This window comes from Ziziphus jujuba, chromosome 5 (genome assembly GCF_031755915.1).
Source record: "Ziziphus jujuba cultivar Dongzao chromosome 5, ASM3175591v1".
NCBI classification, from domain to species: domain Eukaryota; kingdom Viridiplantae; phylum Streptophyta; class Magnoliopsida; order Rosales; family Rhamnaceae; genus Ziziphus; species Ziziphus jujuba.
Window position 1 is genome coordinate 23,708,558 of NC_083383.1, and position 22,258 is coordinate 23,730,815.

At 32.5% G+C, this 22,258-nt stretch overlaps 1 protein-coding gene, 1 long non-coding RNA gene and 1 pseudogene across 33 annotated transcripts in view; 1 reads left to right on the forward strand and 2 right to left on the reverse strand.

The window, feature by feature from the left end:
• Positions 1 to 22,258, reverse strand: part of LOC107435958 (putative disease resistance protein RGA3) — a 55,945-nt gene that overhangs the window by 10,539 nt on the left and 23,148 nt on the right. The gene's annotated exons all lie outside the window — the stretch shown is intronic.
• Positions 958 to 6,935, reverse strand: LOC132803656 (uncharacterized). 2 transcript variants are annotated; one of them, XR_009638866.1, is made up of 4 exons: positions 6,477 to 6,935; positions 2,304 to 6,322; positions 1,585 to 2,107; positions 958 to 1,175 (listed from the first exon to the last, which is right to left on the reverse strand). It is a non-coding gene; the product is annotated as an uncharacterized LOC132803656 (long non-coding RNA). The 2 variants fall into 2 exon arrangements; XR_009638865.1 differs by having other exon boundaries at positions 6,452 to 6,935.
• Positions 10,582 to 19,020, forward strand: LOC132803636 (cytochrome P450 71AU50-like; annotated as a pseudogene).

Consider the following 22,258-nt stretch of genomic DNA (forward strand, 5'->3'; position numbering starts at 1 on the left):
GCCAGGTCTATTAACATCATTTTATTTTTGGCTCTTTCTTATTCTGTTTATCACTTCATTATATGTTTTCTTTACATACAATTTGGATCATGCAAAATTGTTTTCTTAACTACTGAGAGATTATTATGGTTCATTAATTGGGATTTGAATGAGGCCGTTAGGATACTGCATTGCCTCTTTCCTTTTTTTTTTTTTTTTTTAATTTCTTTTTTTTTTTTTTACAATACCTTTGACATTTTAAAATTATAATTTATTTGTATGGGTTGTGGATATGTATGATGTAGGAACAATAGCATAAACCTGGATACAGCCATTCTGAAGTGAAAAGTCATGAGGGGTAAGCATTGTAACTGGGGATTATTTCATTGGTCTATGATTGATCCATGCATGTAGTGGAGGTGATTTAAAAACTTCTTGATTACGTAGATTAAGTTTTGCTTAAATGCTTGTAGTAAATGTGAGTAGACATATGTGACATCTGCAACTTAATCCGCTGTGTTTGATGCAAAATATGATAAAATCTACATGGTTGATGACTATGGTGGATGCTAGAACATCATGTTGATTAAGCTCTTGACCATTGTATGATATTTTAGCATTTATGGAAACTCTACAGGCTAACTTATGTTCATCACTCCATTGTCTTATTTGCAACTTAATCTGTGCTGTGTTTGATGCAAAGTATAATAAAATCTACATGTTTGATGACCATGGTGGATGCTAGACTATGATGCTGATTAAGCTCTTGACAGCTTGTGTGATATTTTAGCATTTATGGAAACTCTGCGGGCTCACTTATATTCATCAATCAACTGTCTTATTTGCTTTAGGTTATTTTAGTTTAGTTATTTTCTAATTGTATATATTTGATGGAAATGATAATTAATGAATTGTTGTTTTCTTTTGTATGTTTTTCTAGGCTGACAGTAGAAGAGGACATTGGATTTTTCACAAGAATGAGAGAACAAACTATTAGAAATTCATACAAACATTTTCTGATTAACTGTAATAACTGACAATTGGCAGCAAGTAATATGACACAAGACCAAAGAAGTTAAGTTGATTAGATGGAAGCTGCTGATGTGGAAACTGATGCAGTGAGCTGAGCTGAGTTGTAGCGTTTCGTAGAAGATGAGCTGGATTGAGCTTTAGAACTTGATTCTTCACCAACAAATCTATTGCAAATTCATACAAAAAACGAATCAACATACACAAATTATGAGTTTCAGAGCAGAATAGGCCTTCATCCTTTGTGAACTCAACCCAGGATGCTCTTAGCACTAGGAATTAAGCTTGATACAACATTTTTGCTCTTGGTCCAGATTTCTCTAAACCCTTAAACCAACCCAAAACTCCTTATACACACTCTAACATGTTGCAAAGCACTAAGATCATATTGGGAGCAGGCAATACCTTTAAAATTTCAAGCCACACAGCAATGGAGATGCAGAAAGAATTTATAGCAATTTTAATTGAATAAACAGAAAAATATAAGGGAATGCAAGAACACAAACATGGAAACAATGAAGCTAACATGTTGCAAAGCACTAACAAATTTATGATCATATTGGGAGCACGCAATACCTTTGAAATTTGAAGCAACAAAGGAATGGAGATCGGTAACTTGATGATGGTAAAATGGAATCCAAGAATAGACAATTACTTAGAAAAACCTGTTACAATTGAGACCAAAATAAGAGTAAGAGATGGAAATGGATTTAGTTTCCAAAAGAGATTTATGATATAAATACCTATAGAAACAAGACATCTTTGTAAAAAGAAAGAACACAATTATAATTCGGGGACCATGTTCTTCTGATCACGTATATTTCATTCTCCAAGTTGTCAATCTAACAAAAAAAGCTCAAAGATTTTAAAATGGCAAAAAAAAAAAAAAAAAAAAAAACTGAAAACAATAAATTTTGGTGTATTCATTGTTAAAGGAGATGATTTTCTTAATCTGATATGAAAAAGAATAGGAAGGAAGACATTCTTGCTGCTTGATCCTTTTGCAAGCGTGCAAGACTTTCCATCAAATCTTGATCCCGGCAGATTAGATTGGTTTGAGTGCTTGATGAGCTGCTGAAACTTCAGGTTACTTCACCTCCTAAATTTTATTCATTTTACATAATTTAGCAAAATGGGCTAGTCGTATATTGAATGGGACAATATGAACAATAGTATTGAAATATTGTATTGAGAAACATGAGGCATAACAGTCCAGAGAAATTTCAATTGAAACAGATTTAGTTCAGACCAAACAGTCTTATTGGAACAAAAAGAAACAGCACAGGAAAACTTACAAAACCGTAATTACTTCTATAGCTCAGTCCAACCTTCATAATGTCTGTCCTGCCATATTCTTCCCTGTTCCGATAGTGAATATCTTCAACCACATTCCAATGGTTAAGAAAACATTTTCGGAACACAACAGGTGTGTTGACATGGAATTTGATGTGGTACACATGACCAAAAGAATCTATCTTTGCTACTCACTTCCACCACTGAAAAGTTTACAAGAATCAAACTCTGGCTGTTTGAATATAACACAACCTCCCCATCAAGCACCTTCAACTCCATTAGTAATCCTTTAAGCCAAATTGTTTCCTTGGCAGCTGCTATATACTCAGCCTCTGTTGTTGACAATGCCACAATTTGTTGTAATTCAGATATCCAACTTATGCAATTCCCATAAAGTAAATGCATAAGATGAAATGGACCTTCTCTTGTCCCTATCTCCTGCATAATCCGAATCTAAATAGCCATTGAGCTCAAAACTCTCTTGATTACCTCTACAGATCAATCCCTCATACAAAGTTTGCTTCATATATCTAAACAACCATTTCATAGCCTCCCAATGAGCCTTACTCGGATTGGCCATATATCTGCTAAGAACACTAATAGCATACACAAGATCCGGCCATGTACAAATCATTGTATACATAATTGAACCAACATCATTGGAGTGCGGAATTCTTACCATATCCTCTTTTTCTTGATCTGTACTAGGACATTGATCAGCAGAAAGTTTGAAATGTCCTCCAAGTGGAATATTTACCACCTTAGCATTATCCATGGCAAACCTTGAAATAACTTTCTGTAAGGAAGAAGTTTGCAGCAACTTCATCTTTGATTTTCTCCTATCTCTGGCAATTGATATTCCTAAAATCTTCTTTGCTGCCCTTAAATCGTTCATATCAAATTCAAATTTAAGCAACTCCTTAACTAATTGTATTAATTTTAGATTTGGACCAGCCACTGACATATCATCAATATATAAAAGAAGATAGACAGCTATATCACTCATAGTATCCTTAAAAAAGAGGCAACTATCAAAACCACTTCTTATAACTCCAGCTTCTACCACAAAAGAATCAAATCTCTTGTACCATTGCCTTGGTGATTGTTTGAGACCATATAATGACTTCTTAAGTAAGCACATAAGCTCTCAACCTTTTTTCTTAACTTCGAAGCCTTCGAGTTGCTCATATAGATGGTTTCTTCCAAACTTCCATGTAGAAAAGCTATCTTTACATAAAGCTACTCCAATTCCCAATTAAACTGAGTTACTAAGGCCAAAATGGTTCTTATTGTGATACTTCACAACTGGAGAGAAAATTTCATTATAATCTATTCCCTCCACTTGTGTAAAACCCTTAGCCACAAGTTTGGCCTTAAACCTCATTGGTTCAGCACTTGTAATCCCTTCTTTGACCTTATAAATCCACTTGCAATCCATAATTTTCTGATCAGTAGGAGCTGGTACTAAGTCCCATGTTTTATTCTCATGTAGTGATTTCATTTGTTCATAGTTTCAATCCACTAAGATGCTTGCTTGGACCTCACAGCCTCCATATAAGACCTTGGTTCATTGTCTACCAAGTCTTGATATGCAACCAAAGCATAGGCTATATAATCTGCATAGCTATACTTTATGTTGGGTTTAATCTGCCTTTTTGCTCGACCTCTAGTTAACAAATAGCCTGGCGAAGCTACTAGTTTCTGATTCGACCTTGGAGACTGCTGTACCATTTGCTCTTCAATTGTGTCTTCATCAGAAAATGATGTGGTTGGTGTCTTTGATCCAATTAATTCACTCTCTTCATTAGCTAGCTGCCTCTCTAACTCATCAGCACCTTGACCATTATCATCACCATCTTGGTTCTCCACCTCATTGGATAATTCAAGCTGCTTCTTATCCAATTTATGCTTAGATTGTGTACCTGCAGGGTTAGTAACTTTGCAAGGCATTGTATTTTCATCAAACATCACATCCCTGGTTATTATGACTTTAAAACCTGAATTTTCTCTAACCCACAATCTAAATCCCTTGACACCTTGAGCATAACCTGAGAAAACACACTTCACACTTCTAGGTTCAAGCTTTCCTTCAGATTGGTGTACATAAGCAGTACAACCAAATACTCTAAGATTATTATAATCTGATTGCTTTCTAGACCAAACATATTCAGGGGATTTAAACTCTAAAACAATAGATGAAGACAAATTAACCAAGTGCATGCTAGTCATAACAGCTTCACCCCAAAATAATTTTGGTGATCCAGAAGACACAAGCATACATCTCACTTTACTAAGCAGTGTCCTATTCATCCTTTCAGCTACACCATTTTGCTGTGGTGTGTGCTTTACTGTCCTATGCCTTAAAATACCATGGTTTTTCCAAAAAATATCAAACTTATTATTACAAAATTCCAAACCATTCTTTAAACTTTGTAAAAGCTTTATCCTTGGATTTCAACAAATAAATCCACACTTTTCTAGAATGATCATCAATAATGGATAAAAAATATCTATTTTCACTTTCAGTTTGTACTTTGGCTGGGCCCCATAAATCAGCATGTACATAATCTAACACAAATTTAGCTTTACTTGTACTCAAGTTAAAACTCAACCTGTGTTGTTTTCCTAAAACATAATTTTCACAAAAATCAAGTTTACTGATCATATCCTTGCCAAATACACCATGTTTATTCAAATAGTACAAGCCTTTTTCACTAATATGGCCCAATCTATTATGCCACAGATGACCCAACAGATGCATTACTAGAATTAATAACAGTTTTGCCAATTAAAACATAAAAGCCATTTTTCTTAACACCTTTCATGGCAACACATGAACCTTTAGTAATTTTCATTACACCATTTTCAGTTTTGCATGAATAACCAAAATCATCAAGCATTCCAAGAAAAATCAGATTTCGTTTTAAACTTGGTATATGTCTCACAAAAGAAAGAGTTTTCACAGTGCCATCATACAATTGTAACTGAATACCAATGCCAACAACCTGGTAGGACAGACTATTACCTAGAAGTACTTGACCACCATCACACTTAGTGTAGGATTGAAAGGAATCCAAGCTTGGACACATATGATATGAATAGCAAGAATCTAATACCCACTCAGAGCAATTTTGTTTAGAAGTTACAGCAAGAACCTCTGCAGGGTCTGAGTCAGTGGAGACTATGACTAAGTCTCCACTTTCTTGCCCTTTTTTTTTTTCATCTCTCTTTTTCTTAAAACAACTCTAAATGAAGTGACCTTCTTTCTTACAATAGAAACACTTCTTATCTCTAGGCCTAGACTTAGACCTGTAATTGTCTCTAGATTTGCTTCTATGGTCATTGTGACCCCAACTTCTATTGACACTCCTGCCTCTTACATTGAGTCCTTCCCTTTTGTTTTCAGGTTTTAACTCTAAATCTCTAGACTTCAAGGCACTCACAACTATTTCTAAGGACAACTTATCCCTACCATATTTAATTGCATTCTTTACCTCTCTAAACGTTTCTAACAGTGAATTAAGTAATATCACAGCATTATGTTCATCACTAAAGACAACCTTACAATTAGCAAGATCTAAAATCAATCTATTAAAAGCATCAAAATTGGTATCTAAGTCTTTAGAAACATCCATTTTGATGCAAAAAAATTGTTCAAGCAATAAGATTCGGTTAGGGAGTGATTTTACCAGATAGAGTTGTTCCAATCTGGTCCACATTTAAGCCGTGGTTTGGATGTCATCCACCTTCCTTAAAACGCTATCTGAAAGATGCAAGATGATTGTGCTCATGGCAATTTCATCCATCTCCATCTTCTTTTCTTCAGTAATTGACTCAGAGAAGGAATTGTCAATTGCTTTGGCCACCTTCATCTGTACCAGGACTGCCTTCATTTTCTTACACCATAAAAGGAAATCACCTTTCCTGTTGAAGACCTCCAATTCCAACTTGGCCGAAATTGTTGAGGATTGAAAAGAAAACCCAATTGCAGAATTAATTTGGCCAAGAATCGAAAATGAACCTAAATTGCAGAAAGACACGAATTAAAGGAATGTTCTCCAAGATTAGAACACAAGCTCTGATACCATTGTTGTAGAATTCTAGAACTATTTCTATAATTAAGAAGTTGAACAAAAACACACAAATTTACCGAGGTTCAGTCAAAATCAACCTACTTCCTCATTGCTCAGGTGTTGAGCTTTCTGCACTATGTAAATGTAGTGTTTACAAGTTGTTACAGACTCTCTAATGGAGGATTCACACAAGAATACCCAAATCAAGACCCAAGATCCGAATACACCCATTCACTCTTCCATCTCCATTGAGATCTCTCTCAAACCCACATTGAGAATACAAAGAAACAAGAAAGAATGGCTTCTAGAAACTCAAAGGACTCACTCACACAAAGCTTTCTCTCGGGTCTGCAACTTTTTTCCATTCTCTGTTTTTTCTATATTTGATATATGAGGAAGAAGACCAAAATACATATATGTATTTCCAGAAACAAGAAAACGGTGCGTTCAATTAATCTCCAGCAGCTCCAACATGGCAAGCAACCTGTGAAATAACCTTTTTACCCTTTATTAACTGATGTGGTAGGAAGGTGATGCCATTTTGGACCTGCAAAATTCCTATTCTTTCTTCTCTGACCAACAGCTTGTAAACACATATATAGCTTACCAGATTTGAGGATTATTTTACTCACACATGTCCACCAATTTGGAGAGAGATTGGAATGATGATGATGGCGACAATGATGATGTCACTACGTGAAATTTGATATCTAGCGATACTCACTCAGCGATGCTACAAAACAAATGCATTTGAAAAAACAAAACCGCGACTCTAAGGTTAACGCATCGGTAAAAATTCAATAACTATATGACGCATCCCAAAACAGTTGATGTAAAACGATCGCTAAAAGCAACAACACGCAATACATCTGTTAAGAGTCGCTGAATATGCAGCTGAACAGAGTCGCCTTTAATACTATGCGTATATTTTATTTGAATTATATTGTTTAAATGCTAGACTTATGAAAAATGATTAACCATCCACTTATCTATGTTTACATAATAACAAAATTTAATTGTACGAGGTTGTTGTTCAATTATATAATTTTTCATGTACAGTTTATTCTTGCAAATCTCTTAAATAGTTTTTTTTTTAAAGATATTGGTAACAGGCGACGCATAAAAATCATTTTGAATCGCCTGTTCCCCTTTTATTTTTTATTTTTTAAATCAATTTGATTTTCTTTAAAACTTCAAATAACCAATGAAAATATTAAGCAACATAACTGAGCTGGTTTTTTTTTTTAAAAAAAAATTATAGATAACAGGTGTCGCCTGTTCTTTTTTTTTTTTTTTAGTTCTTTTAATCAATCTAATGTTATTTCAACTTCAAATAACCAATGAAAATATTAGAGCAATATAACTGAGCTGCTTTTTTTTTTTTTTGTTTTGAAAGACATTGGTAACAGGCAACACATAGGCTTCATTGTACATCGCTTTTTTTTTTTTTTTTCATTTTAATCAATCTAATTTTATTTCAACTTCAAATAACCAGTAAAAATATTTAAGCAACATAACTGAACTTTTTTTTTTTTTAAAAGATTTTGGTAATAGGTGACGCAAAATGAAGTTTGTGCGTTGCCTGTTCTCTTTTTTTTTTTTTTTTTTTGGTTCTTTTTATCAATCTAATTTTATTTCAACTACGAATAACAAATGAAAATATTAGAGCAAAATAACTGAGCTAGATTTTTTTTTATAGATTTTGGTAACAGGTGATGCACAATGAAGATTGTGCATCATATGTTCTTTTTTTTTTTTTTGGTTCTTTTAGTCAATCTAATTTTACTTCAACTAAAAATAACCAGTGAAAATATTAGAGTAATATAACTGAGCTAATTTTTTTTCTTTTTTTTTTTAAGATTTTGGTAATAAGCGACACACAATGAGGTAATAGGCGATGCACATTGTGCATCTTCAGTTAGTAATAGGTGACGCACATTGTGCATCTCCAATTAGTAATAAGTTACCAATATCTTAAAAAAAAAAAAAAAAAAAAAGAGCTCAGTTATATTGCTCTAATATTTTTACTGGTTGCTTGTAGTCGAAATAAAATTAGATTGATAAAAAGACCAAAAAAAAAAAAAAAGGAGAACAGGTGACGCACAAACTTTTTTGTGCGTCGCCTATTACCAAAATCTTAAAAAAAAAAAAAAAAGCTTAGTTATGTTGCTCTAATATTTTCACCCGTTATTTGTAGTTGAAATAAAATTAGATTGATTAAAAGAACCAAAAAAAAAAAAAAAAAAAAAGAGAACATGCGACGCATAAAGAAGACTGTAGGTTGCCTGTTACCTATATTTAAAAAAAAAAAAATAGCTCAGTTATGTTGCTTATATATTTTCACTGGTGATTTGAAATTGAGATAAAATTAGATTGATTAAAAGAAAAAAAAAAAAGGAAAGAAAAAGACGACGAACAATGAAGCCTGTGCGTCACCTGTTACCAATATCTTAAAAAATAAAAATAAAAATAAAAACCTAGCTTAGTTATATTATTCTAATATTTTCACTGGTTATTTGAAGTTAAAATAACATTAGATTGATTAAAAGAACAAAAAAAAAAAAAAAAAGAGAACAGGCGACACATAAAGAAGACTGTGCGTCGCCTGTTACATATATTGAAAAAAAAAAAAGCTTAGTTATGTTGCTTAAATATTTTCACTGGTTATTTGAAGCTGAAATAAAATTAAATTGATTAAAAAAAAAAAAAAAAAAAGAGAACAGGCGACCCATAATGACACCTATGCATCGCCTATTACCAATATCTTAAAAAAAAAAAAAATCAGCTCAGTTATGTTGAGGTTGCATACTTCACTAACCTCACCAATACTCGTATTCCTCGGCCTTTAATTGTTTGATGTCATGATCAATCAAAACAAAACTACTTAATGTGTGAAGGCCAGTCAGTTCTCCAAGTTTACATGGCATATGACTCAAACCCTCACAACCATCCAACACAAGATGCCTCATGCTGACCATTTAATGCACATCTCTTGGCAAACTTGATAACTTCTCACAATAAGGAAGATTCAATGTTTGCAAATTCTGCAGTTTGGTGATAGAATTAGGCAGCTTTTGGATTTCATTAAAACTTGAAATATCAAGATATCTAAGATGTTTTAGTTAGCCCAAACTATTTGGTAGTTTCTTAATAGAAGAAAATCGTCTCAAATCCCATGCCCGTGACAACTGAAATTCCGAAAAAAATTTCATACAGTTTTTCAATTCCGAATCAGCTCCCAAATCATCCTTATCATTTAATGCAGGTAAAGAAAATAAAAATGTCCATAACTTATAATTATGCTTAAGCAATGGCATACACTTTTAAAAAATGCTATACTGTCTAGTGAAAAATTAAAAGATTCATGAACAAGATTTCCATCAAAATTGAAATTGGGAAGACAATGGAAATTGTATTTGGAGGTGAGGGTGTGTGAGTTTCTAATGTTGAAATCTAATATTAATCGCTGGTAAAAATCAATGGTTAATATATATATATATTAGAGATGAGAGATTCAAACTCAGATCTTGTTCAAGAAATTTTTTTTTTTTTGAATAACGAATTAGAGCAAGATTCCTATATATTGTTGAGGCTTATATAAATTTGTACATAAAGACAATGTTGGACTAAATATTCTCCATAAGAAATTATATATATATATATATAATGAAAAATAAAACCCCACAGTTTTCATATATCCAAATCCAAGTACTCAAACAATTATACCATCGTGATTGACGTCGTACGTCTGCCGTCGGGGATTCATACAAGAAACATAAAACAATAGAAAACAATAAAATATGAAACGAAAAAAAAAAAAACAAAAACAAATAATTAATTAGCTGTCTTCTTGGTGTCGGACATTGATATTTATATATATATATATATGGGAACTTATAATCAGCACAGCAACAACAACAATATGTGCATACATTCACAATAATAATAGTAATAATAATAATAATAATAATAAATAAATAAATAAATAAATAAATAAAACAACGAGAGCATATGCAATTATGCCTACGCACATATCGTATACATATTATCATTGAATTTAACTAAACTTTTGTTTTATCAATTGTCACTAACTCAAATATTTGTGGATAAATATCACATTGTCACCTAGCCTATCTTACTCACTTTTAGCTCCACTTATAGTTCCAATTTACTACGTGATCTTTTGAAAAGCAAATTAAAAACCAATATGGTTTGGATTTGGTTCATACTTTCACTTGTTCTAGTTTTTCTCCTCCAACCATGGAAAAACAACAAGAACAAAAAATTGCCTCCAGGTCCAATAGGGTTTCCCATTTTCGGAAGCCTCCATCTCTTAGGGGAATTTCCTCACCGTGATCTCCATCAACTGTTAGATTTTATGGATCTAAATATACATAATAAATTTTATAAATTATAAATTACTAACCTCCAAACGCAGCCATTGATAAATTAGATCTTTAATCCTGCAAAATAGAAACAACGTAAAGTAGTGCCTATGGAGATACTACTCTCAAACCACTCTCAGATTTCTGAAAACCCTAATCTCAAAAATACTGTATGGTATTCTTAATGTCTGCTTGCCCTAGACCTTTTTAAATAGTCTCTGCAAGTCAGACTTATCCATTAATTTTGACACACATAAAATAATAATAATTTGATAATATAATTATACTAGAAAAAATATGGATAAGTCAATGGGCTTATAAAGAGAGTTGGTCCTCCAGTCCAATGGGCCAACTGGAGTCTTATAGAGAGTGTGTGACCAAGGGCCCTACTACAAAATAATAAAATAAGCCAGTCGCATTAATGGCATAAATAGGCCCTGTAAGTGAGTAATTGATTATGCCAAGTCCACAAATATTAATTTATTCAACATTCTCCCATTTGGACTGCATAATCATCATCATATAAAATCCAAACTCACTTACTATAGAATCTCTCAAACAATAATGCCATTTCATCCAAATATACAGTATACCGACAGGGCACAACAATATACTAGACTAGGCAGTAGAGATTCTCTCAGTAAATCTCCCAAAATATTATACCATTTCAACTGAGTACTTTGCATGCCATAAACTCAGTCTAGGTAGTAGAGATTTACCTAACCATGTGCAATCCCCCAACACACAAAACCATTTCATTCAAGCACATTGTGTACCGACAGGATACAACAATATACCCAAACTAGGTAGTAGGGATTCACCATGGCACCTGTGGATCAACATACACATATACATAAACTAATAGTCTCAACAGGCCTATAAATATAGGAGCAATAATATGTGTAATAAATCATCTCATAAATAAATAATGATCCACATACATCAATGTATCAAAATACTCAAATAAATAAATAATACTCAACATGGATATTACTGCAGAAATTATAACAAACTCCCACTGACCCACAGCGGTCTCAGCTGTCTAACAATCCCATACGGGACACATGCTCCTCAAATATGCCTACTGGTAAGGCCTTGGTCAGTGGATCTGCCACCATACTGTAAGTAGGCGTGTGAACAACAGTAATGAGGCCTTCTTCAACTTTCTCCTTAACCGTAAAATACTTGACATCAATGTATCTTGCACCCGGGGTACCTTTTAAATTATTGGAGAAAGACACCGCTACAGTATTATCACAATACATCATGATAGGCCTCTCTATGGAGTCTACTACTCCCAAATCATGAATAAAATTTCGAAGCCAAACTACATGACGAGTAGCCTCATAACACGCCACATACTCTGCCTCCATAGTCGAGGATGCTGTCACAGACTGCTTGGCACTCCGTCAAGACACAGCACTTCCTGCCATGATCTAAGACAATTGCAACACATAATTAGTCCTATCTCGAACAATCTTGATGCCCAAAACAAAAGAAGCCTCACCAAGATCTTTCATATCAAAATGGTTGCACAACATCTGTTTTGTCTCAGCTAATAGGTCAGTGTCATTAGTAGCCAAAAGTATGTCATCAACATACAACACCACAAATATAAAACTGCTCCCACTGACCTTCATATATATGCATCTATCAATAACATTCTCCTTAAAGTAATTTTTGGTGATAATCTCATCAAACTTAAGATACCATTGCCTCGAAGCCTGCTTAAGACCATAAATTGACTTCTTAAGCTTACAAACCAAATTACCATTCCCTGTTTGCTGGAAGCCAACTAGTCGAACCATATACACATCTTCAAATAAATCACCATTCAGAAAAGCAGTTCTGACATCTATCTTATGCAACTCTAGGTCATAATGTGCCACAATTGCCATAATAATTCTAAAAGAATCCTTTGTGGATACAAGAGAGAATGTCTCTGTGTAATCAATTCCTTCCTTCTGGCTAAATCCTTTGGCTACAAGTCTAGCCTTATACCTCTCTACTTGACCATTAGAGTCTCTTTTAGTCTTAAAAACCCATTTGCACCCTATAGGCTTACTACCCAATGGTAACTCAACCAAATCCCAAACACCATTTGATGCCATGGATTTCATTTCATCTTCCATTGCATCTAACCAAAAGTTTGAGTGTGAACTACTTATGGCTTCCTCATAAGTGACTGGATCTGAATCATCACTTATGTCAAAATCATACTCCTGCAAGTAAACCTCATAGTCATCAGGAATAGCTGACCTCTTAGTCCTTTGTGACATTCTCAAAGGCACATCAGCATCTACAATAGTTGGGGTATTCTGCTCTTCAATGATGGGTTCATCCTGATCAACTACTGGTTCATCAACTACTGGATTAATAATATCTCTATCAGAAACAACAACACTGGGAATGTATATATTTTCTTTTCTAAATTAAGATTCCCTTAGACCATTACTATCATCAAACCCAAAATCATCTTCAAAATAAACAGCTCTATCTGATTCCACAATTCTGGTGGTGTGAGATGGACAAAAGAATCTGGAACCCCTAGATCCTATACAATAGCCAACAAAATACCCACTTATAGTTTTAGGATCCAACTTCTTAACTTGGGGATTATAAATCCTTACTTCAGCTTTGCAACCTCATACTCGAAAATGATGCAAATTAGGCTTTCTTCCTAACCACAACTCAAAAGGAATCTTAGGAATGGATTTACTTGGAACTTGATTCAAAATATATGCCGCCGTCCGTAAAGCCTCTCCCTACAAGTAATCTGGCAAGCTAGAATTTGCCAACATAGATCGCACCATATCCAACAAAGTGCAATTTCTCCTCTCAGCTATGCCATTCTACTGAGGTGTACCAGGCATTGTATATTACGCATCAATACCACATTCATGTAAAAATATTGCAAAAGGTCCTGGATTCCGTCCAGTCTCATCATAGCTACCATAAAATTCACCACCTCTATCAGGCCTCACAGCTTTTATTTTCTTATTCTTCTGAAGCTCCATCTTTAATTTAAACTCCTTAAAAGCAACTAAAGAATCCAACTTCTCACGGATAAGCTCAACATGTCCATAACGAGAAAAATCATCAATGAAGGTAATAAAATACCTGTAACCACCCAAAGCAATTGGAGTGAAAGGTCCACATATATCATTATGAATTAACTCCAAAACATCTCCACATCTAGCTATCTTATCTTTTCTAACCTTGGAAGTTAATTTTCCTTTCACACATTCAACACAAGTCGACAAGTCGGAAAAATCAAGATTAGAAAGTATTCCATCCTTCACTAACCTTTCCATTCTGTGCCTAGAAATATGTCCCAAACCCTTATGCCATAACATTGAGGAATTATCATTAACTCTTGAACGTTTAGAAGCAATAACAGGGTCAACAACAGAATTAATAGAAGAATTGAGACCATTACTAAATAAATCAAGTCTATATAAATTGCCACATAAAGTTTCAAAACCAACAACTTTATCATCCTTATACATCTCAACTTTATTATTCTCAAACAAAAAACTAAAACCTTGATTATCCAAAAGTGAAATACATAACAAATTCCTCCTAATTAAGGGTACATATGAAACTTCTTGTAGTTCTAAAACATATCCAGTGGCAAGCTTTAACTTGATTGTTCCCATGATATTCACCTTCACTCTCGAGTTATCTCCCATATAAACATGTTGCTCAAGATTGGTTGACCCCCTTTGCCTTATCATCCCCTGCAATGAATTGGTAACATGAATTGTTGCTCCAGTATCAAACCACCAGGTATTCATAGGCACATCAATAATATTGGTCTCAATTATTAAAATATTACCTTGCTTTTCTTGCTTTCCCTTCAAATGCCAACAATCTATCTTCTTGTGTCCAACTTTATTGCAGTAGCCACACCGTCCATTGAAGTAGGCTTTCCTTTCTTCTATGTGATGAGCTCCATCCCTTGGTCCTTTTGGCTTCATACCAGAAAGCTTCTTCCTAGTGGGCTTAAATCCTTGTCCAGGCTTGAATTCTTGTCCAGGCTTGAATCCTTGTCCTTTCTTTTGAAAAACTCTTTTAGACTTATCTACCTGATGTGAAACTAAAACAATGGATCTCGACTTGCTTAACTTAATACCATCCTCCTCCTTGACAAGAATAGCAGTCAATTCTTCCAAACTACATCCTTCTTTCTTAGTATTCAAACTAGACCTTATATTATCAAACTGAGATGGAAGACTCTTCATTCAAACTAGACCTTATATTATCAAACTGAGATGGAAGACTCTTCATTATCGAATAGGTCAAGAACTCCTCTCCAATGTCCATCTTAAGGTCCTTTAACTTATTATAATAAGAAGAAAGTAACATAATGTGGTCCCTTACTCCTTTAATTCCATCATATTTAGTATTATTCAAAAGGTCCAAATAATGATGCTTCTCATTCATATCAAACTTGATAAATTTCTTTCCTATCTCCTCAAGAAGTTGCTTTGCAGTTTCTACCTTTGGAATACTTGCAAAAATTGATTTATCCATGTTATTTTCTATCATCATCATGCAGCACTTGTTAGAATGCCTCCAATCCTCATAAAGTTTTCTAACTACTTCACTACTTTCATCAGTTGGTATCGCTGGGGGGTCTCTCTCCAAAGCTAAATCAAACTTCATAAAAGTCAAATTCATAACTAAAATCTTCCTCCATTTATGATAATTTGTCCCATCCAATTTCATCATGGTAATCATTGGCAGAGTATTCGGGATGCTACTAACTGTGAAAATAGTAAACACAATAAAATATTAAATATATAAAACAATAACTATTTTCCAGCCCCTCAAAACAAAATATAAAATCAATATCGCTAGGGTCTTTGTAGCACTAAAGATACCCTTTCGCGGGCCAAGGACAGTCAACCAAATAACCACAATCAAATGCATTGAACTGAATCACCGATAGGGCAACTCAGAACCTGCAATATATGGCATTTAATTAACTTCCACTGCCATTCCAGGCATCATACAACGCAACTAAAACTACCGACAGGGTAGCCTAGTTACCCGTATAGACCCTGGTTAATAAGTGGGAGAAAATCAATATATTGACAATTTCATGAAATAGGCAAATATAAAACATCCCATCCACTATGTCAACATACATTATATTGGTACACATAATGTAGATAAAATAAGTCTCACGACAGGTGAATGCTTAAAATTTCACACTACTATACCAACTAGGCACAAAACCTTTTTAGGGAAAGCTAACACAATCCAATTATGAACATATATATTTAATTTAATTCAAGAAATTATGGAATAGAATAATCAAACAAATAAATAAATAAATATATATACATACATAATAGATAAACAAATAGACAATCAACAAATAAATAAATAAATAACAATTTTTTTTAATTTTTAATTTTTTTTTTAATAATCGGGTGCTGACGTTAGCTTTCTTCTTCCTCCAGCCGGGTCGTGGATGACCCAGTTTTTAGGTTGGCGGGTCGCGTGACCCGTTTCACAATCCAGCCAAAATAACGCTATTCCGGCCACTGTTTTTACAGATACCCGCACCTTTATTCTCCTTTCGGCGTGGGAAACAATTTCCTCAACTCAATTCGGTCCAAAAGGCCATAAAATCTAACACCCAAACACATGAAAATTTTCGGCCAACGGGTTTTTTTTTTTTTTTCCTTTTTTTTTCTCAATTTCAAAAGGGTCAGACCAAAACAACATTCAAAACATATTCCATTCCACATAGAGAACAACAATCGACAATAACCAAATCAAAATGCATACAAAATATATATATATATTTTTTTGAAATAGCAATCGGCATGTATATATATTAACTGAATATGTAATGTTGAATCCCACAAGTACATGCACGAAAGAAAACAAAATAAAGAACATATATTCAATCACACAGATCATTCAATGGCCACATACAGGTCAATTCAATCATCATGAATATAACAAACGCTAATGACAAAGAATTTTATTATGCATAGACGGGACTGATCCCGAAATATAGGTCTTTCCTTCTGGTTATGAAATCGGCTTAGGTTGAAACCAATTGTTAGATTTTATGGATCTAAATATACATAATAAATTCCATAAATTATAAATTACTAACCTCCAAACGTAGCCATTGATAAATTAGATCTTTAATCCTGCAAAATAGAAACAACGTAAAGTAGTGCCTATGGACACACTACTCTCAAACCACTCTTAGATTTCTGAAAACTCTAATCTCAAAAATACTGTATGGTATTCTTATGTCTGTTTGCCCTAGACATTTTTAAATAGTCTCTGCAAGTCAGACTTATCCATTAATTTTGACACACATAAAATAATAATAATTTGATAATATAATTATACTAGAAAAAATATGGATAAGTCAATGGGTCCCATCATGCATTTACGCTTAGGTCTTGTCCCCACCACTGTTGTTTCTTCTCCTCAAGCCGCCGAGCTCTTCCTCAAAACCCATGACCTAGTTTTCGCAACCCGGCCATCCCATGAAGCGGCAAAGCACATCTCTTACAACCAAAAGAACTTGACGTTCGCCAAGTATGGCTCCTACTGGCGAACCATTTGAAAGATGTGCACTTTGGAACTTCTCAGCACCCTCAAGATTGACTCATTCAGAGACATGAGGAAGGAAGAGCTCGGCCTATTTATCGAGTTTGTTCGAGAAGTGGCCAGGGATCAGGCTGCTGTTGATCTCAGCGCCAACATTTCGTCCCTCAGTGCAGATATGAGTTGTAGAATGGTGTTTGGAAAGAAGTATTTGGACAGTGAGTTCGATGAGAGAGGTTTCAAGGCTATAATTCAAGAGGGTATGCATTTGGCAGCCGTGCCAAACTTGGGAGATTATATTCCTCAGATTGCTCGGTTTGATTTTCAGGGATTGACTAAGAAAATGAAGGCTGTTAGTAAAGTTTTTAATGATTTCTTTGAGAAAATCATCGATGAACATATTCAATCTGCAGGGGATGAACATAAAACGTCCAAAGACTTCGTTGATGTCATGTTGAGCTTCATGGGATCCCAAGAATCTGAATACCGTATTGAACGGCCTAACATTAAAGCTATCATTTTGATACTCTCTTAATTATATATTTATATCTTGATTATTCTATTTTTATATTTTTTTTTGAAATTTTACTTTATCTTAAAATCGAAGGAGATATAATTCTAAAAATATAAATTAAAACCAATAAAGTAATGTTATAGTTAGGCAGTGGTAATATTTAATTTTTAACATGTCAATAGATATCTACCATAAAATTAGAACTAGGAAGAAAACTAGTAAAAGAATTAGTAGTTTTCATATAATTGTCCTTTTAATTTGTAACAGTAATGAGTACTACCACTCTTAATTAATTATATCTTAGTTTTTTTTTTTTTTTTTTTGGGTAAAGAGTTAATTAGATCTTAGGTGGACATATATATGCAAAGACAATCACATTAAGATATAAGATTTTAGTGTTATTTTATTATTTAATTATTTTCAACTTTTTTTTTTTTCCCCCTTCTTGAAAGAGTCTAATTTAGAATTTGAGAAACAATTTAAAAAAATAAGCTATTGATTATATATATATATCAATTCATCAGCTTCAATATTTGTATAAATATGTTGTTTGTAGGACATGCTTGTAGCTTCAATGGACACTTCAGCAACAGCAATCGAATGGGCAATGTCTGAACTCATCAAACACCCTCGAATAATGAAGAGAGTTCAGAAGGAAATAGAAAAAATAGTGGGCAAGGAAAGAATGGTGGAAGAATCAGACTTGGAAAGCTTGGGGTATTTGAACATGGTAGTGAAGGAGACCTTGAGGCTACATCCAGTGGCACCATTGTTGCTCCCTCATGCATCCATGGAAGATTGCACGGTTGAAGGTTTCCACATACCCAAGGAATTAGATGTAATTTTCAATGCATGGGCAATTGGAAGAGACCCTCTTGCTTGGACTGATCCGGAAAAGTTTTTCCTAGAAAGGTTTGAAGGGAGTAGTGTAGATCTCCGCGGAAGGGACTTTCAGCTCATTCTGTTCGGTTCTGGACGGCGAGGTTGCCCCGGAATACAAGTTAGGGTTAACTGTAGTTCGGCACAGCTTGTGCATTGTTTCGATCGGGAGCTTCCAAATGGTATGTTGCCAACTGAGTTGGACATGACTGAAGAGTTTGGGATAACAACTCCAAGAGCTAAGCATCTGCTTGCTATTCCTACTTATCGCCTTCGTAAATAAGTATCTATATGCAATGTCTTTTATTTCAAAATTAATATATATGTTCAATCTGATAACCACTTGTTTTTTTCACAGTAGTAATAAATTAAATCTTAATATTCTCAAGTGTACCTTAATTTTTTCTTTTTTCTTTTTTTTAAAAATAGACCTTATTGATTATGTCTTAATATTGTTTGCAAGGAGTTGCTTTTTCTGTCCGTTCCATGTACCAATGTTTTTTGTTTTTTATTTTAATGAATTTTAAGTAATCATCCCGTTCAATAAAATGAAAAATAACCTAAGTGTATAAAAGACAAAAATATAAAAATATCATATTAAAAAACTCATATTTTCCACTCTATTGTCATTTAGAAATGATATTATAAATTTTAATAGCCGATGAGCAGTGGTAGACTTGAAAATTTTTTCAGGGACTAAGCAGTGGTCCAAGGAATTATTTTCAGAGGTCATGTTGTGTAATGACACCTTTTATTTTTATTTTTTGTAATATTGGACATTTATATATACATTTTTTTTTTCTGTTTCTATATTGTAGTTAGCCCAACTAAATGGATTTTTTTTAATAGATTGAATATCGTTCTTTTTTTATTATTTTCCTCTAACTCTATTTTGTTAGAACAATATGATTTTAATATTTTGACATTTACAATAAAAATGTTAAAATTTATATAAAAAAGTCATAATTTAAAGCAAATAGAGAATAAAGGAAAATTATTTTAGATTTTGTTAGAAATTAGCGAAAATAAATTGAGAACTAGAAAACAACAATAAACTTAGTCATTAAAAATGAAGAATTGACATCTTTATAATTAAAAGAACATAAACTAGTAATTAAATAAATATTATTTATAAATAACTATACTCTTTTTGTTGTAATTATATAATTATTTTGTTATTAACTAATTGTATTCATTGTAACTGTAAATGATCATTATTTTTAAAATTTGTAATTAATAAATTATTATATAGCATTTCAAAAAAATATATCATATTGTAGATAAACCATATTTAATAAGTATGATGGTAAATAATAAGACATAAGAAAATTTTTATAAATTTGCTATATAAATAATGAAGGCGATAAATTTGCCAAAAATTTATAATGAAAGCGATAATAACTATATTTACTAAAAAAATTAAAAAAAAAAAAATGAGAGGGAGCGCGTGCCCTCTGGCCATATTTGGTCCAAATAATGCCTTCATCTCCCCACATTTTGATATAGACATAGATAATTTATTAACCAAGTCAACTTCATTTAACATTTAATATATATTTTAAATATATAAAACTAATGACAAATATAATAAATAGATTTTTTCATTAAAAGCCAACTGTTTACATAATTTTCTATCTAGAATAAAAAAACAAATAAATAGATATTATATTATTCAAAAAGAATATTTCTAGTTTAAATCATAAAATAATCATTCTACTAACTAGAAATTAAATAAGTATAATATAATTATATAACAAAGAAATTGCGTGTATTACAAGTATGATATCTAAAAGTAGAACACAATCTTAGATAAGTGAGATTATAAAGATAAAATATAGATTAGTAAGAAAAGTGAAGAGAAATATGCAAAAAAGAAAATAATAATATTACTAAAACACAAAATAATAATAATAATAACAATAATAAAATCAAAAGCACTTAAGGATATGGGAAATTATCGGAAAAAAAAAAAAAAAAGAGGTCCAAAGTAACGTGCAAAAGAGGCCCTACTTGGGTCTGCCATTCCATGTGTGAAGAGTTTAAAATAGTATTTCAATTTAATCAAAACGCTACAAGAGTTTCAACCCTACATTATTTGTATAGTCTATGAAAATTGGAAAATCTTATTAGAAAAGTGTCTCATTATAACTCGCTCAATTTTACTCTTATAGATTTTTTTATTTTTTTAACTTCTTATCTTTTTATATTCCACATGCCAATTATTGAAAAGTAAGCCAAGCATTTAGATCCACCCAATAAGCGTAAAGTTGATCAAGATCCGATATCTTTATTTGAAAGGAATTTCTAATTGGGACGTGGAATTCCTATTTATATTCCACATCCCAATTATTGAAAAAATATTTTAATAAAAAAATAAATATACAAGCATTAATAAAGTATACATAAAAAAAAACAACTTTTCATCAAATCTCATCTTTCTATTGGAAAATCGATCAGTACTTTAAATTCGTTATACATTTTAATTTTAAAAATTAAAATGGTAAACATATTTTTAGATGCACCAAAAATCAGAAAAAAAAATTACAAATCTATCCACCGCCAAATGGAAAAGTAAAATAAAATAAAATAAAATAAATGAGTATGCAAAAGGGAAAGGAAAAAAAAAAAAAAACTCAATCGCTAACAAGTACAAAACTAAATTGAAGTACTGGCTATTGTACTAAATATTAAGATTAAAAAAAGAAGGAAAAAAAAAAAACTTTCACATCCCATCAATTTTCTTCAATTACAAAAAAAAAAAAAAAAAATTTCACATCCCATCAATTTTCTTCAATTACATTTTTCATTCTTTTGGTCTGCTGCAAATTGCCAAAAATAAAAAATAAAAAATAAAAAAATAGAAAAAAAAAGAAAAAGAAAAAAAAAAGTCAAAAAATATAGGCATAAAATAGATAACAATTGCCCATAATAACTAGAAACACATGATACAGTCCATGCCTACAAACACCATACGACTTACGATTCATTCCAATTTCCAAGCAGCAGCATCCCTAAACTACAGTAGCTTCAAAAGTTGCCAAACACAAAAAGACTCATCAATATTCTGCTTCAAATATGTCCAAGAAATTAATATTTGCTTGTCACACATGTTCAAATTTCTAGCCTAAAAATATTAGTAAAAGGTAAAAGAACAAGTTTCATTATAAAACAATTTTGCATCACGTAATTTATGAAAACACAAAGTGTATATATATTTATTTACCTGACAAGCAATATTATTTGGGGATTGCGAGTTTTGGAACGAAAATGAGAATCCTGTATTATTTTGTTGAAGCAATTCTTGAAAACTTGTTGGTTGAAACGATGCATAACGAGTCCATAACATTCAATTAGGCACATTACAACTTTGTTGCTGGAAGTCTGAACTTAACAACAAATCAATATAATAATCAATGATTAATGAGATACAACAATGAGTAAAACAAATAAGTCTAAAGACACAACTAAAAAAAAAAAAAAAAAAAAAAAAACGCTAAGAAACATTTACTGACTGAGAATGG